The sequence below is a fragment of the Cibotium barometz genome, chromosome 33 (assembly GCF_041138505.1).
Source record: "Cibotium barometz isolate CiBa-2024 chromosome 33, ASM4113850v1, whole genome shotgun sequence".
Taxonomy (NCBI): domain Eukaryota; kingdom Viridiplantae; phylum Streptophyta; class Polypodiopsida; order Cyatheales; family Cibotiaceae; genus Cibotium; species Cibotium barometz.
Genome location: NC_141078.1, coordinates 36,264,757 through 36,291,915, shown reverse-complemented (window position 1 = coordinate 36,291,915; position 27,159 = coordinate 36,264,757).

Below are 27,159 nucleotides of genomic sequence, written 5' to 3'. Positions count from 1 at the left end.
CTCGTTGGGTTTTATACCAAAACCCTGGCCTGTGTCCACACCTCCTAGCCCGGCCGTCCATCATACTTAAGAGCCGTGCTAACTTAGATGTGTACACACATCGACCAAACCATAACGCCCATTAACCCCTGGCGTCCGCTGTGGTGGCCGTACGGACGACGGGTAGGCGGCGGCGACGCTCGCTGTGGACTGTTCACGCAAGCGCGGTAGGCTGCGCTCGTGTAGGTCACCGTACGGGCGGCGGCTGCGCTCGTTTCTTTTGCTGCAACGTTGAGCTCTTTCTCGTGCAGGTCACATCGGCCGCCGCTGGCTCTAATACCAGTGTAACGCCTCCGCTTCTACGGCTGCGTCTTCGTCAAGCCGCCATAGCCTAGGCGTGGAGAAGAAGAGAGGGTGGAAGTCGGTTCACCTCCCAACCATATAATGACGAGTTAGGGTTTCTCGTTGGGTTTTATACCAAAACCCTGGCCTGTGTCCACACCTCCTAGCCCGGCCGTCCATCATACTTAAGAGCCGTGCTAACTTAGATGTGTACACACATCGACAAAACCCTAACGCCCATTAACCCCTGGCGTCCGCTGTGGTGGCAGTACGGACGACGGGTAGGCGGCGGCGACGCTCGCTGTGGACTGTTCACGCAGGCGCGGTAGGCTGCGCTCGTGTAGGTCACCGTATGGGCGGCGACTGCGCTCGTTTCTTTTGCTGCAGCGTTGAGCTCTTTCTCGTGCAGGTCACGTCGACCGCCGCTGGCTCTGATACCAGTGTAACGCCTCCGCTACGGCTACGTCTTCGTCAAGCCGCCATAGCCTAGGCGTGGAGAAGAAGAGAGGCCGGAAGTCGGTTCACCTCCCAACCATATAATGACGAGTTAGGGTTTCTCGTTGGGTTTTATACCAAAACCCTGGCCTGTGTCCACACCTCCTAGCCCGGCCGTCAATCATACTTAAGAGCCGTGCTAACTTAGATGTGTACACACATCGACCAAACCCTAATGCCCATTAACCCCTGGCGTCCGCTGTGGTGGCCGTACGGACGACGGGTAGGCGGCGGCGACGCTCGCTGTGGACTGTTCACGCAGGCGCGGTAGGCTGCGCTCGTGTAGGTCACCGTACGGGCGGCGGCTGCGCTCGTTTCTTTTGTTGCAGCGTTGAGCTCTTTCTCGTGCAGGTCACGTCGGCCGCCGTTGGCTCTGATACCAGTGTAACGCCTCCGCTACTGCTGCGTCTTCGTCAAGCCGCCATAGCCTAGGCGTGGAGAAGAAGAGAGGGTGGAAGTCGGTTCACCTCCCAACCATATAATGACGAGTTAGGGTTTCTCGTTGGGTTTTATACCAAAACCCTGGCCTGTGTCCACACCTCCTAGCCCGGCCGTCCATCATACTTAAGAGCCGTGCTAACTTAGATGTGTACACACATCGACAAAACCCTAACGCCCATTAACCCCTGGCGTCCGCTGTGGTGGCCGTACGGACGACGGGTAGGCGGCGGCGATGCTCGCTGTGGACTGTTCACGCAGGCGCGGTAGGCTGCGCTCGTGAAGGTCACCGTACGGGCGACGGCTGCGCTCGTTTCTTTTGCTGTAGCGTTGAGCTCTTTCTCGTGCAGGTCACGTCGGCCGCCGCTGGCTCTGATACCAGTGTAACGCCTCCGCTACGGCTGCGTCTTCCTCAAGCCGCCATAGCCTAGGCGTGGAGAAGAAGAGAGGGTGGAAGTCGGTTCACCTCCCAACCATATAATGACGAGTTAGGGTTTCTCGTTGGGTTTTATACCAAAACCCTGGCCTGTGTCCACACCTCCTAGCCCGGCCGTCCATAATACTTAAGATCCGTGCTAACTTAGATGTGTACGCACATCGACCAAACCCTAACGCCCATTAACCCCTGGCGTCCGCTGTGGTGGCCGTACGGACAACGGGTAGGCGGCGACGACGCTCGCTGTGGACTGTTCACGCAGGCGCGGTAGGCTGCGCTCGTGTAGGTCACCGTACGGGCGGCGGCTGCGCTTGTTTCTTTTGCTGCAACGTTGAGCTCTTTCTCGTGCAGGTCACGTCGGCCGCCGCTGGCTCTGATACCACTGTAACGCCTCCGCTACGGCTGCGTCTTCCTCAAGCCGCCATAGCCTAGGCGTGGAGAAGAAGAGAGGGTGGAAGTCGGTTCACCTCCCAACCATATAATGACGAGTTAGGGTTTCTCGTTGGGTTTTATACCAAAACCCTGGCCTGTGTCCACACCTCCTAGCCCGGCCGTCCATCATACTTAAGAGCCGTGCTAACTTAGATGTGTACACACATCGACCAAACCCTAACGCCCATTAACCCCTGGCGTCCGCTGTGGTGGCCGTACGGACGATGGGTAGGCGACGGCGACGCTCGCTGTGGACTGTTCACGCAGGCGCGGTAGGCTGCGCTCGTGTAGGTCACCGTACGGGCGGCGGCTGCGCTCGTTTCTTTTGCTGCAGCGTTGAGCTCTTTCTCGTGCAGGTCACGTCGGCCGCCGCTGGCTCTGGTACCAGTGTAACGCCTCCGCTACGGCTCCGTCTTCCTCAAGCCACCATAGCCTAGGCGTGGAGAAGAAGAGAGGGTGGAAGTCGGTTCACCTCCCAACCATATAATGACGAGTTAGGGTTTCTCGTTGGGTTTTATACCAAATTCCTGGCCTGTGTCCACACCTCCTAGCCCGGCCGTCCATCATACTTAAGAGCCGTGCTAACTTAGATGTGTACGCACATCGACCAAACCCTAACGCCCATTAACCCCTGGCGTCCGCTGTGGTGGCCGTACGGACGACGGGTAGGCGGCGGCGACGCTCGCTGTGGACTGTTCACGCAGGCGCGGTAGGCTGCGCTCGTGTAGGTCACTGTATGGGCGGCGGCTGCGCTCGTTTCTTTTGCTGCAGCGTTGAGCTCTTTCTCGTGCAGGTCACGTCGACCGCCGCTGGCTCTGATACCAGTGTAACGCCTCCGCTACTACGGCTACGTCTTCGTCAAGCCGCCATAGCCTAGGCGTGGAGAAGAAGAGAGGCTGGAAGTCGGTTCACCTCCCAACCATATAATGACGAGTTAGGGTTTCTCGTTGGGTTTTATACCAAAAACCTGGCCTGTGGCCACACCTCCTAGCCCGGCCGTCCATCATTCTTAAGAGCCGTGCTAACATAGATGTGTACACACATCCACCAAACCCTAACGCCCATTAACCCCTGGCGTCCGCTGTGGTGGCCGTACGGATGATGGGTAGGCGGCGGCGACGCTCCTTGTGGACTGTTCACGCAGGCGCGGTAGGCTGCGCTCGTGTAGGTGACCGTACGGGCGGCGGCTGCGCTCGTTTCTTTTGCTGCAGCGTTGAGCTCTTTCTCGTGCAGGTCACGTCGGCTGCCGCTGGCTCTGATACCAGTGTAACGCCTCCGCTACGGCTGCGTCTTCCTCAAGCCGCCATAGCCTAGGCGTGGAGAAGAAGAGAGGGTGGAGGTCGGTTCACGTCCCAACCATATAATGACGAGTTAGGGTTTCTCGTTGGGTTTTATACCAAAACCCTGGCCTGTGTCCACACCTCCTAGCCCGGCCGTCCATCATACTTAAGAGTCGTGCTAACTTAGATGTGTACACACATCGACCAAACCATAACGCCCATTAACCCCTGGCGTCCGCTGTGGTGGCCGTACGGACGACGGGTAGGCGGCGGTGACGCTCGCTGTGGACTGTTCACGCAGGCGCGGTAGGCTGCGCTCGTGTAGGTCACCGTACGGGCGGCGGCTGCGCTCGTTTCTTTTGTTGCAGCGTTGAGCTCTTTCTCGTGCAGGTCACGTCGGTCGCGGTTGGCTCTGATACCAGTGTAACGCCTCCGCTACTGCTGCGTCTTCGTCAAGCCGCCATAGCCTAGGCGTGGAGAAGAAGAGAGGGTGGAAGTCGTTTCACCTCCCAACCATATAATGACGAGTTAGGGTTTCTCGTTGGGTTTTATACCAAAACCCTGGCCTGTGTCCACACCTCCTAGCCCGGCCGTCCATCATACTTAAGAGCCGTGCTAACTTAGATGTGTACACACATCGACAAAACCCTAACGCCCATTAACCCCTGGCGTCCGCTGTGGTGGCAGTACGGACGACGGGTAGGCGGCGGCGACGCTCGTTGTGGACTGTTCACGCAGGCGCGATAGGCTGCGCTCGTGTAGGTCACCGTATGGGCGGCGACTGCGCTCGTTTCTTTTGCTGCAGCGTTGAGCTCTTTCTCGTGCAGGTCACGTCGACCGCCGCTGGCTCTGATACAAGTGTAACGCCTCCGCTACGGCTACGTCTTCGTCAAGCCGCCATAGCCTAGGCGTGGAGAAGAAGAGAGGCCGGAAGTCGGTTCACCTCCCAACCATATAATGACGAGTTAGGGTTTCTCGTTGGGTTTTATACCAAAACCCTGGCCTGTGGCCACACCTCCTAGCCCGGCCGTCCATCATTCTTAAGAGCCGTGCTAACATAGATGTGTACACACATCTACCAAACCCTAACGCCCATTAACCCCTGGCGTCCGCTGTGGTGGCCGTATGGATGACGGGTAGGCGGCGGCGACGCTCCCTGTGGACTGTTCACGCAGGCGCGGTAGGCTGCGCTCGTGTAGGTCACCGTACGGGCGGCGGCTGCGCTCGTTTCTTTTGCTGCAGCGTTGAGCTCTTTCTCGTGCAGGTCACGTCGGCCGCCGCTGGCTCTGATACCAGTGTAACGCCTCCGCTACGGCTGCGTCTTCCTCAAGCCGCCATAGCCTAGGCGTGGAGAAGAAGAGAGGGTGGAAGTCGGTTCACGTCCCAACCATATAATGACGAGTTAGGGTTTCTCGTTGGGTTTTATACCAAAACCCTGGCCTGTGTCCACACCTCCTAGCCTGGCCGTCCATCATACTTAAGAGCCGTGCTAACTTAGATGTGTACACACATCGACGAAACCCTAACGCCCATTAACCCCTGGCGTCCGCTGTGGTGGCCGTACGGACGACGGGTAGGCAACGGCGACGCTCGCTGTGGACTGTTCACGCAGGCGCGGTAGGCTGCGCTCGTGTAGGTCACCGTACGGGCGGCGGCTGCGCTCGTTTCTTTTGCTGCAGCGTTGAGCTCTTTCTCGTGCAGGTCACGTCGGCCGCCGCTGGCTCTGATACCAGTGTAACGCCTCCGCTACGGCTGCGTCTTCCTCAAGCCACCATAGCCTAGGCGTGGAGAAGAAGAGAGGGTGGAAGTCGGTTCACCTCCCAACCATATAATGACGAGTTAGGGTTTCTCGTTGGGTTTTATACCAAAACCCTGGCCTGTGTCCACACCTCCTAGCCCGGCCATCCATCATACTTAAGAGCCGTGCTAACTTAGATGTGTACACACATCGACCAAACCCTAACGCCCATTAACCCCTGGCGTCCGCTGTGGTGGCCGTACGGACGACGGGTAGGCGGCGGCGACGCTCGCTGTGGACTGTTCACGCAGGCGCGGTAGGCTGCGCTCGTGTAGGTCACCGTACGGACGGCGGCTGCGCTCGTTTCTTTTGCTGCAGCGTTGAGCTCTTTCTCGTGCAGGTCACGTCGGCCGCCGCTGGCTCTGATACCAGTGTAACGCCTCCGCTACGGCTGCGTCTTCCTCAAGCCGCCATAGCCTAGGCGTGGAGAAGAAGAGAGGGTGGAAGTCGGTTCACCTCCCAACCATATAATGACGAGTTAGGGTTTCTCGTTGGGTTTTATACCAAAACCCTGGCCTGTGGCCACACCTCCTAGCCCGACCGTCCATCATTCTTAAGAGCCGTGCTAACATAGATGTGTACACACATCCACCAAACCCTAACGCCCATTAACCCCTGGCGTCCGCTGTGGTGGCCGTACGGATGATGGGTAGGCGGCGGCGACGCTCCCTGTGGACTGTTCACGCAGGCGCGGTAGGCTGCGCTCGTGTAGGTGACCGTACGGGCGGCGGCTGCGCTCGTTTCTTTTGCTGCAGCGTTGAGCTCTTTCTCGTGCAGGTCACGTCGGCCGCCGCTGGCTCTGATACCACTGTAACGCCTCTGCTACGGCTGCGTCTTCCTCAAGCCGCCATAGCCTAGGCGTGGAGAAGAAGAGAGGGTGGAAGTCGGTTCACCTCCCAACCATATAATGACGAGTTAGGGTTTCTCGTTGGGTTTTATACCAAAACCCTGGCCTGTGTCCAAACCTCCTAGCTCGACCGTCCATCATACTTAAGAGCCGTGCTAACTTAGATGTGTACGCACATCGACCAAACCCTAACGCCCATTAACCCCTGGCGTCCGCTGTGGTGGCCGTACGGACGACGGGTAGGCGGCGACGACGCTCGCTGTGGACTGTTCACGCAGGCGCGGTAGGCTGCGCTCGTGTAGGTCACCGTACGGGCGGCGGCTGCGCTTGTTTCTTTTGCTGCAACGTTGAGCTCTTTCTCGTGCAGGTCACGTCGGCCGCCGCTGGCTCTGATACCAGTGTAACGCCTCCGCTTCTACGGCTGCGTCTTCCTCAAGCCACCATAGCCTAAGCATGGAGAAGAAGAGAGGGTGGAAGTCGGTTCAGCTCCCAACCATATAATGACGAGTTAGGGTTTCTCGTTGGGTTTTATACCAAAACCCTGGCCTGTGTCCACACCTCCTAGCCTAGCCGTCCATCATACTTAAGAGCCGTGCTAACTTAGATGTGTACACACATCGACCAAACCCTAACGCCCATTAACCCCTGGCGTCCGCTGTGGTGGCCGTACGAACGACGGGTAGGCGGCGGCGACGCTCGCTGTGGACTGTTCACGCAGGCGCGGTAGGCTGCGCTCGTGTAGGTCACCGTACGGGCGGCGGCTGCGCTCGTTTCTTTTGCTGCAGCGTTGAGCTCTTTCTCGTGCAGGTCACGTCGGCCGCCGCTGGCTCTGATACCACTGTAACGCCTCCGCTACGGCTGCGTCTTCCTCAAGCCGCCATAGCCTAGGCGTGGAGAAGAAGAGAGGGTGGAAGTCGGTTCACCTCCCAACCATATAATGACGAGTTAGGGTTTCTCGTTGGGTTTTATACCAAAACCCTGGCCTGTGTCCACACCTCCTAGCCCGGCCGTCCATCATACTTAAGAGCCGTGCTAACTTAGATGTGTACACACATCGACCAAACCCTAACGCCCATTAACCCCTGGCGTCCGCTGTGGTGGCCGTACGGACGACGGGTAGGCGGCGGCGACGCTCGCTGTGGACTGTTCACGCAGGCGCGGTAGGCTGCGCTCGTGTAGGTCACCGTACGGACGGCGGCTGCGCTCGTTTCTTTTGCTGCAGCGTTGAGCTCTTTCTCGTGCAGGTCACGTCGGCCGCCGCTGGCTCTGATACCAGTGTAACGCCTCCGCTACGGCTGCGTCTTCCTCAAGCCGCCATAGCCTAGGCGTGGAGAAGAAGAGAGGGTGGAAGTCGGTTCACCTCCCAACCATATAATGACGAGTTAGGGTTTCTCGTTGGGTTTTATACCAAAACCCTGGCCTGTGGCCACACCTCCTAGCCCGACCGTCCATCATTCTTAAGAGCCGTGCTAACATAGATGTGTACACACATCCACCAAACCCTAACGCCCATTAACCCCTGGCGTCCGCTGTGGTGGCCGTACGGATGATGGGTAGGCGGCGGCGACGCTCCCTGTGGACTGTTCACGCAGGCGCGGTAGGCTGCGCTCGTGTAGGTGACCGTACGGGCGGCGGCTGCGCTCGTTTCTTTTGCTGCAGCGTTGAGCTCTTTCTCGTGCAGGTCACGTCGGCCGCCGCTGGCTCTGATACCACTGTAACGCCTCTGCTACGGCTGCGTCTTCCTCAAGCCGCCATAGCCTAGGCGTGGAGAAGAAGAGAGGGTGGAAGTCGGTTCACCTCCCAACCATATAATGACGAGTTAGGGTTTCTCGTTGGGTTTTATACCAAAACCCTGGCCTGTGTCCAAACCTCCTAGCCCGACCGTCCATCATACTTAAGAGCCGTGCTAACTTAGATGTGTACACACATCGACCAAACCCTAACGCCCATTAACCCCTGGCGTCCGCTGTGGTGGCCGTACGGACGACGGGTAGGCGGCGACGACGCTCGCTGTGGACTGTTCACGCAGGCGCGGTAGGCTGCGCTCGTGTAGGTCACCGTACGAGGGCGGTTGCGCTCGTTTCTTTTGCTGCATCGTTGAGCTCTTTCTCGTGCAGGTCACGTCGGCCGCCGCTGGCTCTGATACCAGTGTAACGCCTCCGCTACGGCTACGTCTTCCTCAAGCCGCCATAGCCTAGGCGTGGAGAAGAAGAGAGGGTGGAAGTCGGTTCACGTCCCAACCATATAATGACGAGTTAGGGTTTCTCGTTGGGTTTTATACCAAAACCCTGGCCTGTGTCCACACCTCCTAGCCCGGCCATCCATCATACTTAAGAGCCATGCTAACTTAGATGTGTACACACATTGACCAAACCCTAACACCCATTAACCCCTGGCGTCCGCTGTGGTGGCCGTACGGACGACGGGTAGGCGGCGGCGACGCTCGCTGTGGACTGTTCACGCAGGCGCGGTAGGCTGCGCTCGTGTAGGTCACCGTACGGGCGGCGGCTGCGCTCGTTTCTTTTGTTGCAGCGTTGAGCTCTTTCTCGTGCAGGTCACGTCGGCCGCGGTTGGCTCTGATACCAGTGTAACGCCTCCGCTACTGCTGCGTCTTCGTCAAGCCGCCATAGCCTAGGCGTGGAGAAGAAGAGAGGGTGGAAGTCGGTTCACCTCCCAACCATATAATGACGAGTTAGGGTTTCTCATTGGGTTTTATACCAAAACCCTGGCCTGTGTCCACACCTCCTAGCCCGACCGTCCATCATACTTAAGAGCCGTGCTAACTTAGATGTGTACACACATCGACAAAACCCTAACGCCCATTAACCCATAACGTCCGCTGTGGTGGCCGTACGGACGACGGGTAGGCGGCGGCGACGCTCGCTGTGGACTGTTCACGCAGGCGCGGTAGGCTGCGCTCGTGTAGGTCACCGTATGGGCGGCGGCTGCCCTCGTTTCTTTTGCTCTGCAGCGTTGAGCTCTTTCTTGTGCAGGTCACGTCGACCGCCGCTGGCTCTGATACCAGTGTAACGCCTCCGCTACGGCTACGTCTTCATCAAGCCGCCATAGCCTAGGCGTGGAGAAGAAGAGAGGTTGGAAGTCGGTTCACCTCCCAACCATATAATGACGAGTTAGGGTTTCTCGTTGTGTTTTATACCAAAACCCTGGCCTGTGGCCACACCTCCTAGCCCGGCCGTCCATCATTCTTAAGAGCCGTGCTAACATAGATGTGTACACAAATCCACCAAACCCTAACGCCCATTAACCCCTGGCGTCCGCTGTGGTGGCCGTACGGATGATGGGTAGGCGGCGGCGACGCTCCCTGTGGACTGTTCACGCAGGCGCGGTAGGCTGCGCTCGTGTAGGTGACCGTACGGGCGGCGGCTGCGCTCGTTTCTTTTGCTGCAGCGTTGAGCTCTTTCTCGTGCAGGTCACGTCGGCCGCCGCTGGCTCTGATACCAGTGTAACGCCTCCGCTACGGCTGCGTCTTCCTCAAGCCGCCATAGCCTAGGCGTGGAGAAGAAGAGAGGGTGGAAGTCGGTTCACCTCCCAACCATATAATGACGAGTTAGGGTTTCTCGTTGGGTTTTATACCAAAACCCTGGCCTGTGGCCACACCTCCTAGCCCGGCCGTCCATCATTCTTAAGAGCCGTGCTAACATAGATGTGTACACACATCCACCAAACCCTAACGCCCATTAACCCCTGGCGTCCGCTGTGGTGGCCGTACGGATGATGGGTAGGCGGCGGCGACGCTCCCTGTGGACTGTTCACGCAGGCGCGGTAGGCTGCGCTCGTGTAGGTGACCGTACGGGCGGCGGCTGCGCTCGTTTCTTTTGCTGCAGCGTTGAGCTCTTTCTCGTGCAGGTCACGTCGGCCGCCGCTGGCTCTGATACCACTGTAACGCCTCCGCTACGGCTGCGTCTTCCTCAAGCTGCCATAGCCTAGGCGTGGAGAAGAAGAGAGGGTGGAAGTCGGTTCACCTCCCAACCATATAATGACGAGTTAGGGTTTCTCGTTGGGTTTTATACCAAAACCCTGGCCTGTGTCCAAACCTCCTAGCCCGACCGTCCATCATACTTAAGAGCCGTGCTAACTTAGATGTGTACACACATCGACCAAACCCTAACGCCCATTAACCCCTGGCGTCCGCTGTGGTGGCCGTACGGACGACGGGTAGGCGGCGACGACGCTCGCTGTGGACTGTTCACGCAGGCGCGGTAGGCTACGCTCGTGTAGGTCACCGTACGAGGGCGGTTGCGCTCGTTTCTTTTGCTGCATCGTTGAGCTCTTTCTCGTGCAGGTCACGTCGGCCGCCGCTGGCTCTGATACCAGTGTAATGCCTCCGCTACAGCTCGTCTTCCTCAAGCCGCCATAGCCTAGGCGTGGAGAAGAAGAGAGGGTGGAAGTCGGTTCACGTCCCAACCATATAATGACGAGTTAGGGTTTCTCGTTGGGTTTTATACCAAAACCCTGGCCTGTGTCCACACCTCCTAGCCCGGCCATCCATCATACTTAAGAGCCATGCTAACTTAGATGTGTACACACATCGACCAAACCCTAACGCCCATTAACCCCTGGCGTCCGCTGTGGTGGCCGTACGGATGATGGGTAGGCGGCGGCGACGCTCCCTGTGGACTGTTCACGCAGGCGCGGTAGGCTGCGCTCGTGTAGGTGACCGTACGGGCGGCGGCTGCGCTCGTTTCTTTTGCTGCAGCGTTGAGCTCTTTCTCGTGCAGGTCACGTCGGCCGCCGCTGGCTCTGATACCAGTGTAACGCCTCCGCTACGGCTGCGTCTTCCTCAAGCCGCCATAGCCTAGGCGTGGAGAAGAAGAGAGGGTGGAAGTCGGTTCACCTCCCAACCATATAATGACGAGTTAGGGTTTCTCGTTGGGTTTTATACCAAAACCCTGGCCTGTGGCCACACCTCCTAGCCCGGCCGTCCATCATTCTTAAGAGCCGTGCTAACATAGATGTGTACACACATCCACCAAACCCTAACGCCCATTAACCCCTGGCGTCCGCTGTGGTGGCCGTACGGATGATGGGTAGGCGGCGGCGACGCTCCCTGTGGACTGTTCACGCAGGCGCGGTAGGCTGCGCTCGTGTAGGTGACCGTACGGGCGGCGGCTGCGCTCGTTTCTTTTGCTGCAGCGTTGAGCTCTTTCTCGTGCAGGTCACGTCGGCCGCCGCTGGCTCTGATACCACTGTAACGCCTCCGCTACGGCTGCGTCTTCCTCAAGCTGCCATAGCCTAGGCGTGGAGAAGAAGAGAGGGTGGAAGTCGGTTCACCTCCCAACCATATAATGACGAGTTAGGGTTTCTCGTTGGGTTTTATACCAAAACCCTGGCCTGTGTCCAAACCTCCTAGCCCGACCGTCCATCATACTTAAGAGCCGTGCTAACTTAGATGTGTACACACATCGACCAAACCCTAACGCCCATTAACCCCTGGCGTCCGCTGTGGTGGCCGTACGGACGACGGGTAGGCGGCGACGACGCTCGCTGTGGACTGTTCACGCAGGCGCGGTAGGCTACGCTCGTGTAGGTCACCGTACGAGGGCGGTTGCGCTCGTTTCTTTTGCTGCATCGTTGAGCTCTTTCTCGTGCAGGTCACGTCGCCCGCCGCTGGCTCTGATACCAGTGTAACGCCTCCGCTACGGCTGCGTCTTCCTCAAGCCGCCATAGCCTAGGCGTGGAGAAGAAGAGAGGGTGGAAGTCGGTTCACGTCCCAACCATATAATGACGAGTTAGGGTTTCTCGTTGGGTTTTATACCAAAACCCTGGCCTGTGTCCACACCTCCTAGCCTGGCCGTCCATCATACTTAAGAGCCGTGCTAACTTAGATGTGTACACACATCGACGAAACCCTAACGCCCATTAACCCCTGGCGTCCGCTGTGGTGGCCGTACGGACGACGGGTAGGCAACGGCGACGCTCGCTGTGGACTGTTCACGCAGGCGCGGTAGGCTGCGCTCGTGTAGGTCACCGTACGGGCGGCGGCTGCGCTCGTTTCTTTTGCTGCAGCGTTGAGCTCTTTCTCGTGCAGGTCACGTCGGCCGCCGCTGGCTCTGATACCAGTGTAACGCCTCCGCTACGGCTGCGTCTTCCTCAAGCCACCATAGCCTAGGCGTGGAGAAGAAGAGAGGGTGGAAGTCGGTTCACCTCCCAACCATATAATGACGAGTTAGGGTTTCTCGTTGGGTTTTATACCAAAACCCTGGCCTGTGTCCACACCTCCTAGCCCGGCCGTCCATCATACTTAAGAGCCGTGCTAACTTAGATGTGTACACACATCGACCAAACCCTAACGCCCATTAACCCCTGGCGTCCGCTGTGGTGGCCGTACGGACGACGGGTAGGCGGCGGCGACGCTCGCTGTGGACTGTTCACGCAGGCGCGGTAGGCTGCGCTCGTGTAGGTCACCGTATGGGCGGCGGCTGCGCTCGTTTCTTTTGCTGCAGCGTTGAGCTCTTTCTCGTGCAGGTCACGTCGACCGCCGCTGGCTCTGATACCAGTGTAACGCCTCCGCTACTACGGCTACGTCTTCGTCAAGCCGCCATAGCCTAGGCGTGGAGAAGAAGAGAGGTTGGAAGTCGGTTCACCTCCCAACCATATAATGACGAGTTAGGGTTTCTCGTTGGGTTTTATACCAAAACCCTGGCCTGTGGCCACACCTCCTAGCCCGGCCGTCCATCATTCTTAAGAGCCGTGCTAACATAGATCTGTACACACATCCACCAAACCCTAACGCCCATTAACCCCTGGCGTCCGCTGTGGTGGCCGTACGGATGATGGGTAGGCGGCGGCGACGCTCCCTGTGGACTGTTCACGCAGGCGCGGTAGGCTGCGCTCGTGTAGGTGACCGTACGGGCGGCGGCTGCGCTCGTTTCTTTTGCTGCAGCGTTGAGCTCTTTCTCGTGCAGGTCACGTCGGCCGCCGCTGGCTCTGATACCACTGTAACGCCTCCGCTACGGCTGTGTCTTCCTCAAGCCGCCATAGCCTAGGCGTGGAGAAGAAGAGAGGGTGGAAGTCGGTTCACCTCCCAACCATATAATGACGAGTTAGGGTTTCTCGTTGGGTTTTATACCAAAACCCTGGCCTGTGTCCAAACCTCCTAGCTCGACCGTCCATCATACTTAAGAGCCGTGCTAACTTAGATGTGTACGCACATCGACCAAACCCTAACGCCCATTAACCCCTGGCGTCCGCTGTGGTGGCCGTACGGACGACGGGTAGGCGGCGACGACGCTCGCTGTGGACTGTTCACGCAGGCGCGGTAGGCTGCGCTCGTGTAGGTCACCGTACGGGCGGCGGCTGCGCTTGTTTCTTTTGCTGCAACGTTGAGCTCTTTCTCGTGCAGGTCACGTCGGCCGCCGCTGGCTCTGATACCAGTGTAACGCCTCCGCTTCTACGGCTGCGTCTTCCTCAAGCCGCCATAGCCTAGGCATGGAGAAGAAGAGAGGGTGGAAGTCGGTTCAGCTCCCAACCATATAATGACGAGTTAGGGTTTCTCGTTGGGTTTTATACCAAAACCCTGGCCTGTGTCCACACCTCCTAGCCTAGCCGTCCATCATACTTAAGAGCCGTGCTAACTTAGATGTGTACACACATCGACCAAACCCTAACGCCCATTAACCCCTGGCGTCCGCTGTGGTGGCCGTACGAACGACGGGTAGGCGGCGGCGACGCTCGCTGTGGACTGTTCACGCAGGCGCGGTAGGCTGCGCTCGTGTAGGTCACCGTACGGGCGGCGGCTGCGCTCGTTTCTTTTGCTGCAGCGTTGAGCTCTTTCTCGTGCAGGTCACGTCGGCTGCCGCTGGCTCTGATACCACTGTAACGCCTCCGCTACGGCTGCGTCTTCCTCAAGCCGCCATAGCCTAGGCGTGGAGAAGAAGAGAGGGTGGAAGTCGGTTCACCTCCCAACCATATAATGACGAGTTAGGGTTTCTCGTTGGGTTTTATACCAAAACCCTGGCCTGTGTCCACACCTCCTAGCCCGGCCGTCCATCATACTTAAGAGCCGTGCTAACTTAGATGTGTACACACATCGACCAAACCCTAACGCCCATTAACCCCTGGCGTCCGCTGTGGTGGCCGTACGGACGACGGGTAGGCGGCGGCGACGCTCGCTGTGGACTGTTCACGCAGGCGCGGTAGGCTGCGCTCGTGTAGGTCACCGTACGGACGGCGGCTGCGCTCGTTTCTTTTGCTGCAGCGTTGAGCTCTTTCTCGTGCAGGTCACGTCGGCCGCCGCTGGCTCTGATACCAGTGTAACGCCTCCGCTACGGCTGCGTCTTCCTCAAGCCGCCATAGCCTAGGCGTGGAGAAGAAGAGAGGGTGGAAGTCGGTTCACCTCCCAACCATATAATGACGAGTTAGGGTTTCTCGTTGGGTTTTATACCAAAACCCTGGCCTGTGGCCACACCTCCTAGCCCGACCGTCCATCATTCTTAAGAGCCGTGCTAACATAGATGTGTACACACATCCACCAAACCCTAACGCCCATTAACCCCTGGCGTCCGCTATGGTGGCCGTACGGATGATGGGTAGGCGGCGGCGACGCTCCCTGTGGACTGTTCACGCAGGCGCGGTAGGCTGCGCTCGTGTAGGTGACCGTACGGGCGGCGGCTGCGCTCGTTTCTTTTGCTGCAGCGTTGAGCTCTTTCTCGTGCAGGTCACGTCGGCCGCCGCTGGCTCTGATACCACTGTAACGCCTCCGCTACGGCTGCGTCTTCCTCAAGCCGCCATAGCCTAGGCGTGGAGAAGAAGAGAGGGTGGAAGTCGGTTCACCTCCCAACCATATAATGACGAGTTAGGGTTTCTCGTTGGGTTTTATACCAAAACCCTGGCCTGTGTCCAAACCTCCTAGCCCGACCGTCCATCATACTTAAGAGCCGTGCTAACTTAGATGTGTACACACATCGACCAAACCCTAACGCCCATTAACCCCTGGCGTCCGCTGTGGTGGCCGTACGGACGACGGGTAGGCGGCGACGACGCTCGCTGTGGACTGTTCACGTAGGCGCGGTAGGCTGCGCTCGTGTAGGTCACCGTACGAGGGCGGTTGCGCTCGTTTCTTTTGCTGCATCGTTGAGCTCTTTCTCGTGCAGGTCACGTCGGCCGCCGCTGGCTCTGATACCAGTGTAACGCCTCCGCTACGGCTACGTCTTCCTCAAGCCGCCATAGCCTAGGCGTGGAGAAGAAGAGAGGGTGGAAGTCGGTTCACGTCCCAACCATATAATGACGAGTTAGGGTTTCTCGTTGGGTTTTATACCAAAACCCTGGCCTGTGTCCACACCTCCTAGCCCGGCCATCCATCATACTTAAGAGCCATGCTAACTTAGATGTGTACACACATTGACCAAACCCTAACACCCATTAACCCCTGGCGTCCGCTGTGGTGGCCGTACGGACGACGGGTAGGCGGCGGCGACGCTCGCTGTGGACTGTTCACGCAGGCGCGGTAGGCTGCGCTCGTGTAGGTCACCGTACGGGCGGCGGCTGCGCTCGTTTCTTTTGTTGCAGCGTTGAGCTCTTTCTCGTGCAGGTCACGTCGGCCGCGGTTGGCTCTGATACCAGTGTAACGCCTCCGCTACTGCTGCGTCTTCGTCAAGCCGCCATAGCCTAGGCGTGGAGAAGAAGAGAGGGTGGAAGTCGGTTCACCTCCCAACCATATAATGACGAGTTAGGGTTTCTCATTGGGTTTTATACCAAAACCCTGGCCTGTGTCCACACCTCCTAGCCCGACCGTCCATCATACTTAAGAGCCGTGCTAACTTAGATGTGTACACACATCGACAAAACCCTAACGCCCATTAACCCCTAACGTCCGCTGTGGTGGCCGTACGGACGACGGGTAGGCGGCGGCGACGCTCGCTGTGGACTGTTCACGCAGGCGCGGTAGGCTGCGCTCGTGTAGGTCACCGTATGGGCGGCGGCTGCCCTCGTTTCTTTTGCTCTGCAGCGTTGAGCTCTTTCTTGTGCAGGTCACGTCGACCGCCGCTGGCTCTGATACCAGTGTAACGCCTCCGCTACGGCTACGTCTTCATCAAGCCGCCATAGCCTAGGCGTGGAGAAGAAGAGAGGTTGGAAGTCGGTTCACCTCCCAACCATATAATGACGAGTTAGGGTTTCTCGTTGTGTTTTATACCAAAACCCTGGCCTGTGGCCACACCTCCTAGCCCGGCCGTCCATCATTCTTAAGAGCCGTGCTAACATAGATGTGTACACACATCCACCAAACCCTAACGCCCATTAACCCCTGGCGTCCGCTGTGGTGGCCGTACGGATGATGGGTAGGCGGCGGCGACGCTCCCTGTGGACTGTTCACGCAGGCGCGGTAGGCTGCGCTCGTGTAGGTGACCGTACGGGCGGCGGCTGCGCTCGTTTCTTTTGCTGCAGCGTTGAGCTCTTTCTCGTGCAGGTCACGTCGGCCGCCGCTGGCTCTGATACCAGTGTAACGCCTCCGCTACGGCTGCGTCTTCCTCAAGCCGCCATAGCCTAGGCGTGGAGAAGAAGAGAGGGTGGAAGTCGGTTCACCTCCCAACCATATAATGACGAGTTAGGGTTTCTCGTTGGGTTTTATACCAAAACCCTGGCCTGTGGCCACACCTCCTAGCCCGGCCGTCCATCATTCTTAAGAGCCGTGCTAACATAGATGTGTACACACATCCACCAAACCCTAACGCCCATTAACCCCTGGCGTCCGCTGTGGTGGCCGTACGGATGATGGGTAGGCGGCGGCGACGCTCCCTGTGGACTGTTCACGCAGGCGCGGTAGGCTGCGCTCGTGTAGGTGACCGTACGGGCGGCGGCTGCGCTCGTTTCTTTTGCTGCAGCGTTGAGCTCTTTCTCGTGCAGGTCACGTCGGCCGCCGCTGGCTCTGATACCACTGTAACGCCTCCGCTACGGTTGCGTCTTCCTCAAGCTGCCATAGCCTAGGCGTGGAGAAGAAGAGAGGGTGGAAGTCGGTTCACCTCCCAACCATATAATGACGAGTTAGGGTTTCTCGTTGGGTTTTATACCAAAACCCTGGCCTGTGTCCAAACCTCCTAGCCCGACCGTCCATCATACTTAAGAGCCGTGCTAACTTAGATGTGTACACACATCGACCAAACCCTAACGCCCATGAACCCCTGGCGTCCGCTGTGGTGGCCGTACGGACGACGGGTAGGCGGCGGCGGCGACTCTCGCTGTGGACTGTTCACGCAGGCGCGGTAGGCTGCGCTCGTGTAGGTCACCGTACGGGCGGCGGCTGCGCTCGTTTCTTTTGCTGCAGCGTTGAGCTCTTTCTCGTGCAGGTCACGTTGGCCGCCCCTGGCTCTGATACCAGTGTAACGCCTCCGCTACGGCTGCGTCTTCCTCAAGCCGCCATAGCCTAGGCGTGGAGAAGAAGAGAGGGTGGAAGTCGGTTCACCTCCCAACCATATAATGACGAGTTAGGGTTTCTCGTTGGGTTTTATACCAAAACCCTGGCCTGTGTCCACACCTCCTAGCCCGGCCATCCATCATACTTAAGAGCCATGCTAACTTAGATGTGTACACACATCGACCAAACCCTAACGCCCATTAACCCCTGGCGTCCGCTGTGGTGGCCGTACGGACGACGGGTAGGCGGCGGCGACGCTCGCTGTGGACTGTTCACGCAGGCGCGGTAGGCTGCGCTCGTGTAGGTCACCGTACGGGCGGCGGCTGCGCTCGTTTCTTTTGTTGCAGCGTTGAGCTCTTTCTCGTGCAGGTCACGTCGGCCGCGGTTGGCTCTGATACCAGTGTAACGCCTCCGCTACTGCTGCGTCTTCGTCAAGCCGCCATAGCCTAGGCGTGGAGAAGAAGAGAGGGTGGAAGTCGGTTCACCTCCCAACCATATAATGACGAGTTACGGTTTCTCGTTGGGTTTTATACCAAAACCCTGGCCTGTGTCCACACCTCCTAGCCCGACCGTCCATCATACTTAAGAGCCGTGCTAACTTAGATGTGTACACACATCGACAAAACCCTAACGCCCATTAACCCCTAACGTCCGCTGTGGTGGCCGTACGGACGACGGGTAGGCGGCGGCGACGCTCGCTGTGGACTGTTCACGCAGGCGCGGTAGGCTGCGCTCGTGTAGGTCACCGTATGGGCGGCGGCTGCGCTCGTTTCTTTTGCTCTGCAGCGTTGAGCTCTTTCTTGTGCAGGTCACGTCGACCGCCGCTGGCTCTGATACCAGTGTAACGCCTCCGCTACGGCTACGTCTTCATCAAGCCGCCATAGCCTAGGCGTGGAGAAGAAGAGAGGTTGGAAGTCGGTTCACCTCCCAACCATATAATGACGAGTTAGGGTTTCTCGTTGTGTTTTATACCAAAACCCTGGCCTGTGGCCACACCTCCTAGCCCGGCCGTCCATCATTCTTAAGAGCCGTGCTAACATAGATGTGTACACACATCCACCAAACCCTAACGCCCATTAACCCCTGGCGTCCGCTGTGGTGGCCGTACGGATGATGGGTAGGCGGCGGCGACGCTCCCTGTGGACTGTTCACGCAGGCGCGGTAGGCTGCGCTCGTGTAGGTGACCGTACGGGCGGCGGCTGCGCTCGTTTCTTTTGCTGCAGCGTTGAGCTCTTTCTCGTGCAGGTCACGTCGGCCGCCGCTGGCTCTGATACCAGTGTAACGCCTCCGCTACGGCTGCGTCTTCCTCAAGCCGCCATAGCCTAGGCGTGGAGAAGAAGAGAGGGTGGAAGTCGGTTCACCTCCCAACCATATAATGACGAGTCAGGGTTTCTCGTTGGGTTTTATACCAAAACCCTGGCCTGTGTCCACACCTCCTAGCCCGGCCGTCCATCATACTTAAGAGCCGTGCTAACTTAGATGTGTACACACATCGACCAAACCCTAATGCCCATTAACCCCTGGCGTCCGCTGTGGTGGCCGTACGGACGACGGGTAGGCGGCGACGACGCTCGCTGTGGACTGTTCACGCAGGCGCGGTAGGCTGCGCTCGTGTAGGTCACCGTACGGGCGGCGGCTGCGCTCGTTTCTTTTGCTGTAGCGTTGAGCTCTTTCTCGTGCAGGTCACGTCGTCCGCCGCTGGCTCTGATACCAGTGTAACGCCTCCGCTACGGCTGCGTCTTCCTCAAGCCGCCATAGCCTAGGCGTGGAGAAGAAGAGAGGGTGGAAGTCGGTTCACCTCCCAACCATATAATGACGAGTTAGGGTTTCTCGTTGGGTTTTATACCAAAACCCTGGCCTGTGTCCACACCTCCTAGCCCGGCCATCCATAATACTTAAGATCCGTGCTAACTTAGATGTGTACGCACATCGACCAAAGCCTAACGCCCATTAACCCCTGGCGTCCGCTGTGGTGGCCGTACGGACAACGGGTAGGCGGCGACGACGCTCGCTGTGGACTGTTCACGCAGGCGCGGTAGGCTGCGCTCGTGTAGGTCACCGTACGGGCGGCGGCTGCGCTTGTTTCTTTTGCTGCAACGTTGAGCTCTTTCTCGTGCAGGTCACGTCGGCCGTCGCTGGCTCTGATACCAGTGTAACGCCTCCGCTTCTACGGCTGCGTCTTCCTCAAGCCGCCATAGCCTAGGCATGGAGAAGAAGAGAGGGTGGAAGTCGGTTCAGCTCCCAACCATATAATGACGAGTTAGGGTTTCTCGTTGGATTTTATACCAAAACCCTGGCCTGTGTCCACACCTCCTAGCCTGGCCGTCCATCATACTTAAGAGCCGTGCTAACTTAGATGTGTACACACATCGACCAAACCCTAACGCCCATTAACCCCTGGCGTCCGCTGTGGTGGCCGTACAAACGACGGGTAGGCGGCGGCGACGCTCGCTGTGGACTGTTCACGCAGGTGCGGTAGGCTGGGCTCTTGTAGGTCACCGTACGGGCGGCGGCTGCGCTCGTTTCTTTTGCTGCAGCGTTGAGCTCTTTCTCGTGCAGGTCACGTCGGCCGCCGCTGGCTCTGATACCACTGTAACGCCTCCGCTACGGCTGCGTCTTCCTCAAGCCGCCATAGCCTAGGCGTGGAGAAGAAGAGAGGGTGGAAGTCGGTTCACCTCCCAACCATATAATGACGAGTTAGGGTTTCTCGTTGGGTTTTATACCAAAACCCTGGCCTGTGTCCAAACCTCCTAGCCCGACCGTCCATCATACTTAAGAGCCGTGCTAACTTAGATGTGTACACACATCGACCAAACCCTAACGCCCATTAACCCCTGGCGTCCGCTGTGGTGGCCGTACGGACGACGGGTAGGCGACGGCGACGCTCGCTGTGGACTGTTCACGCAGGCGCGGTAGGCTGCGCTCGTGTAGGTCACCGTACGGGCGGCGGCTGCGCTCGTTTCTTTTGCTGCAGCGTTGAGCTCTTTCTCGTGCAGGTCACGTCGGCCGCCGCTGGCTCTGGTACCAGTGTAACGCCTCCGCTACGGCTGCGTCTTCCTCAAGCCACCATAGCCTAGGCGTGGAGAAGAAGAGAGGGTGGAAGTCGGTTCACCTCCCAACCATATAATGACGAGTTAGGGTTTCTCGTTGGGTTTTATACCAAAACCCTGGCCTGTGTCCACACCTCCTAGCCCGGCCGTCCATCATACTTAAGAGCCGTGCTAACTTAGATGTGTACACACATCGACCAAACCCTAACGCCCATTAACCCCTGGCGTCCGCTGTGGTGGCCGTACGGACGACGGGTAGGCGGCGGCGACGCTCGCTGTGGACTGTTCACGCAGGCGCGGTAGGCTGCGCTCGTGTAGGTCACTGTATGGGCGGCGGCTGCGCTCGTTTCTTTTGCTGTAGCGTTGAGCTCTTTCTCGTGCAGGTCACGTCGACCGCCGCTGGCTCTGATACCAGTGTAACGCCTCCGCTACTACGGCTACGTCTTCGTCAAGCCGCCATAGCCTAGGCGTGGAGAAGAAGAGAGGCTGCAAGTCGGTTCACCTCCCAACCATATAATGACGAGTTAGGGTTTCTCGTTGGGTTTTATACCAAAACCCTGGCCTGTGGCCACACCTCCTAGCCCGGCCGTGCATCATTCTTAAGAGCCGTGCTAACATAGATGTGTACACACATCCACCAAACCCTAACGCCCATTAACCCCTGGCGTCCGCTGTGGTGGCCGTACGGATGATGGGTAGGCGGCGGCGACGCTCCTTGTGGACTGTTCACGCAGGCGCGGTAGGCTGTGCTCGTGTAGGTGACCGTACGGGCGGCGGCTGCGCTCGTTTCTTTTGCTGCAGCGTTGAGCTCTTTCTCGTGCAGGTCACGTCGGCTGCCGCTGGCTCTGATACCAGTGTAACGCCTCCGCTACGGCTGCGTCTTCCTCAAGCCGCCATAGCCTAGGCGTGGAGAAGAAGAGAGGGTGGAAGTCGGTTCACCTCCCAACCATATAATGACGAGTTAGGGTTTCTCGTTGGGTTTTATACCAAACCCTGGCCTGTGTCCAAACCTCCTAGCCCGACCGTCCATCATACTTAAGAGCCGTGCTAACTTAGATGTGTACACACATCGACCAAACCCTAACACCCATTAACCCTTGGCGTCCGCTGTGGTGGCCGTACGGACGACGGGTAGGCGACGACGACGCTCGCTGTGGACTGTTCACGCAGGCGCGGTAGGTTGCGCTCGTGTAGGTCACCGTAGGAGGGCGGTTGCGCTCGTTTCTTTTGCTGCATCGTTGAGCTCTTTCTCGTGCAGGTCACGTCGGCCGCCGCTGGCTCTGATACCAGTGTAACGCCTCCGCTACGGCTACGTCTTCCTCAAGCCGCCATAGCCTAGGCGTGGAGAAGAAGAGAGGGTGGAAGTCGGTTCACGTCCCAACCATATAATGACGAGTTAGGGTTTCTCGTTGGGTTTTATACCAAAACCCTGGCCTGTGTCCACACCTCCTAGCCCGGTCGTCCATCATACTTAAGAGTCGTGCTAACTTAGATGTGTACACACATCGACCAAACCCTAATGCCCATTAACCCCTGGCGTCCGCTGTGGTGGCCGTACGGACGACGGGTAGGCGGCGGCGACGCTCGCTGTGGACTGTTCACGCAGGCGCGGTAGGCTGCGCTCGTGTAGGTCATCGTACGGGCGGCGGCTGCGCTCGTTTCTTTTGTTGCAGCGTTGAGCTCTTTCTCGTGCAGGTCACGTCGGCCGCGGTTGGCTCTGATACCAGTGTAACGCCTCCGCTATTGCTGCGTCTTCGTCAAGCCGCCATAGCCTAGGCGTGGAGAAGAAGAGAGGGTGGAAGTCGGTTCACCTCCCAACCATATAATGACGAGTTAGGGTTTCTCGTTGGGTTTTATACCAAAACCCTAGCCTGTGTCCACACCTCCTAGCCCGGCCGTCCATCATACTTAAGAGCCGTGCTAACTTAGATGTGTACACACATCGACAAAACCCTAACGCCCATTAACCCCTGGCGTCCGCTGTGGTGGCAGTACGGACAACGGGTAGGCGGCGGCGACGCTCGCTGTGGACTGTTCACGCAGGCGCGGTAGGCTGCGCTCGTGTAGGTCACCGTATGGGCGGCGACTGCGCTCGTTTCTTTTGCTGCAGCGTTGAGCTCTTTCTCGTGCAGGTCACGTCGACCGCCGCTGGCTCTGATACCAGTGTAACGCCTCCGCTACGGCTACGTCTTCGTCAAGCCGCCATAGCCTAGGCGTGGAGAAGAAGAGAGGCCGGAAGTCGGTTCACCTCCCAACCATATAATGACGAGTTAGGGTTTCTCGTTGGGTTTTATACCAAAACCCTAGCCTGTGGCCACACCTCCTAGACCGGCCGTCCATCATTCTTAAGAGCCGTGCTAACATAGATGTGTACACAGATCTACCAAACCCTAACGCCCATTAACCCCTGGCGTCCGCTGTGGTGGCCGTATGGATGACGGATAGGCGGCGGCGACGCTCCCTGTGGACTGTTCATGCAGGCGCGGTAGGCTGCGCTCGTGTAGGTCACCGTACGGGCGGCGGCTGCGCTCGTTTCTTTTGCTGTAGCGTTGAGCTCTTTCTCGTGCAGGTCACGTTGACCGCCGCTGGCTCTGATACCAGTGTAACGCCTCCGCTACTACGGCTACGTCTTCCTCAAGCCGCCATAGCCTAGGCGTGGAGAAGAAGAGAGGGTGGAAGTCGGTTCACGTCCCAACCATATAATGACGAGTTAGGGTTTCTCGTTGGGTTTTATACCAAAACCCTGGCCTGTGGCCACACCTCCTAGCCCGGCCGTCCATCATTCTTAAGAGCCGTGCTAACATAGATGTGTACACACATCCACCAAACCCTAACGCCCATTAACCCCTGGCGTCCGCTGTGGTGGCCGTACGGATGATGGGTAGGCGGCGGCGACGCTCCTTGTGGACTGTTCACGCAGGCGCGGTAGGCTGCGCTCGTGTAGGTGACCGTACGGGCGGCGGCTGCGCTCGTTTCTTTTGCTGCAGCGTTGAGCTCTTTCTCGTGCAGGTCACGTCGGCTGCCGCTGGCTCTGATACCAGTGTAACGCCTCCGCTACGGCTGCGTCTTCCTCAAGCCGCCATAGCCTAGGCGTGGAGAAGAAGAGAGGGTGGAAGTCGGTTCACCTCCCAACCATATAATGACGAGTTAGGGTTTCTCGTTGGGTTTTATACCAAAACCCTGGCCTGTGTCCAAACCTCCTAGCCCGACCGTCCATCATACTTAAGAGCCGTGCTAACTTAGATGTGTACACACATCGACCAAACCCTAACACCCATTAACCCTTGGCGTCCGCTGTGGTGGCCGTACGGACGACGGGTAGGCGGCGACGACGCTCGCTGTGGACTGTTCACGTAGGCGCGGTAGGCTGCGCTCGTGTAGGTCACCGTACGAGGGCGGTTGCGCTCGTTTCTTTTGCTGCATCGTTGAGCTCTTTCTCGTGCAGGTCACGTCGGCCGCCGCTGGCTCTGATACCAGTGTAACGCCTCCGCTACGGCTACGTCTTCCTCAAGCCGCCATAGCCTAGGTGTGGAGAAGAAGAGAGGGTGGAAGTCGGTTCACGTCCCAACCATATAATGACGAGTTAGGGTTTCTCGTTGGGTTTTATACCAAAACCCTGGCCTGTGTCCACACCTCCTAGCCCGGCCGTCCATCATACTTAAGAGTCGTGCTAACTTAGATGTGTACACACATCGACCAAACCCTAATGCCCATTAACCCCTGGCGTCCGCTGTGGTGGCCGTACGGACGACGGGTAGGCGGCGGCGACGCTCGCTGTGGACTGTTCACGCAGGCGCGGTAGGCTGCGCTCGTGTAGGTCATCGTACGGACGGCGGCTGCGCTCGTTTCTTTTGTTGCAGCGTTGAGCTCTTTCTCGTGCAGGTCACGTCGGCCGCGGTTGGCTCTGATACCAGTGTAACGCCTCCGCTACTGCTGCGTGTTCGTCAAGCCGCCATAGCCTAGGCGTGGAGAAGAAGAGAGGGTGGAAGTCGGTTCACCTCCCAACCATATAATGACGAGTTAGGGTTTCTCGTTGGGTTTTATACCAAAACCCTGGCCTGTGTCCACACCTCCTAGCCCGGCCGTCCATCATACTTAAGAGCCGTGCTAACTTAGATGTGTACACACATCGACAAAACCCTAACGCCCATTAACCCCTGGCGTCCGCTGTGGTGGCCGTATGGATGACGGGTAGGCGGCGGCGACGCTCCCTGTGGACTGTTCACGCAGGCGCGGTAGGCTGCCCTCGTGTAGGTCACCGTACGGGCGGCGGCTGCGCTCGTTTCTTTTGCTGCAGCGTTGAGCTCTTTCTCGTGCAGGTCACGTCGGCCGCCGCTGGCTCTGATACCAGTGTAACGCCTCCGCTACGGCTGCGTCTTCCTCAAGCCGCCATAGCCTAGGCGTGGAGAAGAAGAGAGGGTGGAAGTCGGTTCACGTCCCAACCATATAATGACGAGTTAGGGTTTCTCGTTGGGTTTTATACCAAAACCCTGGCCTGTGTCCACACCTCCTAGCCTGGCCGTCCATCATACTTAAGAGCCGTGCTAACTTAGATGTGTACACACATCGACCAAACCCTAACGCCCATTAACCCCTGGCGTCCGCTGTGGTGGCCGTACGGACGACGGGTAGGCAACGGCGACGCTCGCTGTGGACTGTTCACGCAGGCGCGGTAGGCTGCGCTCGTGTAGGTCACCGTACGGGCGGCGGCTGCGCTCGTTTCTTTTGCTGCAGCGTTGAGCTCTTTCTCGTGCAGGTCACGTCGGCCGCCGCTGGCTCTGATACCAGTGTAACGCCTCCGCTACGGCTGCGTCTTCCTCAAGCCACCATAGCCTAGGCGTGGAGAAGAAGAGAGGGTGGAAGTCGGTTCACCTCCCAACCATATAATGACGAGTTAGGGTTTCTCGTTGGGTTTTATACCAAAACCCTGGCCTGTGTCCACACCTCCTAGCCCGGCCGTCCATCATACTTAAGAGCCGTGCTAACTTAGATGTGTACACACATCCACCAAACCCTAACGCCCATTAACCCCTGGCGTCCGCTGTGGTGGCCGTACGGACGACGGGTAGGCGGCGGCGACGCTCGCTGTGGACTGTTCACGCAGGCGCGGTAGGCTGCGCTCGTGTAGGTCACCGTATGGGCGGCGGCTGCGCTCGTTTCTTTTGCTGCAGCGTTGAGCTCTTTCTCGTGCAGGTCACGTCGACCGCCGCTGGCTCTGATACCAGTGTAACGCCTCCGCTACTACGGCTACGTCTTCGTCAAGCCGCCATAGCCTAGGCGTGGAGAAGAAGAGAGGTTGGAAGTCGGTTCACCTCCCAACCATATAATGACGAGTTAGGGTTTCTCGTTGGGTTTTATACCAAAACCCTGGCCTGTGGCCACACCTCCTAGCCCGGCCGTCCATCATTCTTAAGAGCCGTGCTAACATAGATGTGTACACACATCCACCAAACCCTAACGCCCATTAACCCCTGGCGTCCGCTGTGGTGGCCGTACGGATGATGGGTAGGCGGCGGCGACACTCCCTGTGGACTGTTCACGCAGGCGCGGTAGGCTGCGCTCGTGTAGGTGACCGTACGGGCGACGGCTGCGCTCGTTTCTTTTGCTGCAGCGTTGAGCTCTTTCTCGTGCAGGTCACTTCGGCCGCCGCTGGCTCTGATACCAGTGTAACGCCTCCGCTACGGCTGCGTCTTCCTCAAGCCACCATAGCCTAGGCGTGGAGAAGAAGAGAGGGTGGAAGTCGGTTCACCTCCCAACCATATAATGACGAGTTAGGGTTTCTCGTTTTGTTTTATACCAAAACCCTGGCCTGTGTCCACACCTCCTAGCCCGGCCGTCCATCATACTTAAGAGCCGTGCTAACTTAGATGTGTACACACATCCACCAAACCCTAACGCCCATTAACCCCTGGCGTCCGCTGTGGTGGCCGTACGGACGACGGGTAGGCGGCGGCGACGCTCGCTGTGGACTGTTCACGCAGGCGCGGTAGGCTGCGCTCGTGTAGGTCACCGTATGGGCGGCGGCTGCGCTCGTTTCTTTTGCTGCAGCGTTGAGCTCTTTCTCGTGCAGGTCACGTCGACCGCCGCTGGCTCTGATACCAGTGTAACGCCTCCGCTACTACGGCTACGTCTTCGTCAAGCCGCCATAGCCTAGGCGTGGAGAAGAAGAGAGGTTGGAAGTCGGTTCACCTCCCAACCATATAATGACGAGTTAGGGTTTCTCGTTGGGTTTTATACCAAAACCCTGGCCTGTGGCCACACCTCCTAGCCCGGCCGTCCATCATTCTTAAGAGCCGTGCTAACATAGATGTGTACACACATCCACCAAACCCTAACGCCCATTAACCCCTGGCGTCCGCTGTGGTGGCCGTACGGATGATGGGTAGGCGGCGGCGACGCTCCCTGTGGACTGTTCACGCAGGCGCGGTAGGCTGCGCTCGTGTAGGTGACCGTACGGGCGACGGCTGCGCTCGTTTCTTTTGCTGCAGCGTTGAGCTCTTTCTCGTGCAGGTCACGTCGGCTGCCGCTGGCTCTGATACCAGTGTAACGCCTCCGCTACGGCTGCGTCTTCCTCAAGCCGCCATAGCCTAGGCGTGGAGAAGAAGAGAGGGTGGAAGTCGGTTCACGTCCCAACCATATAATGACGAGTTAGGGTTTCTCGTTGGGTTTTATACCAAAACCCTGGCCTGTG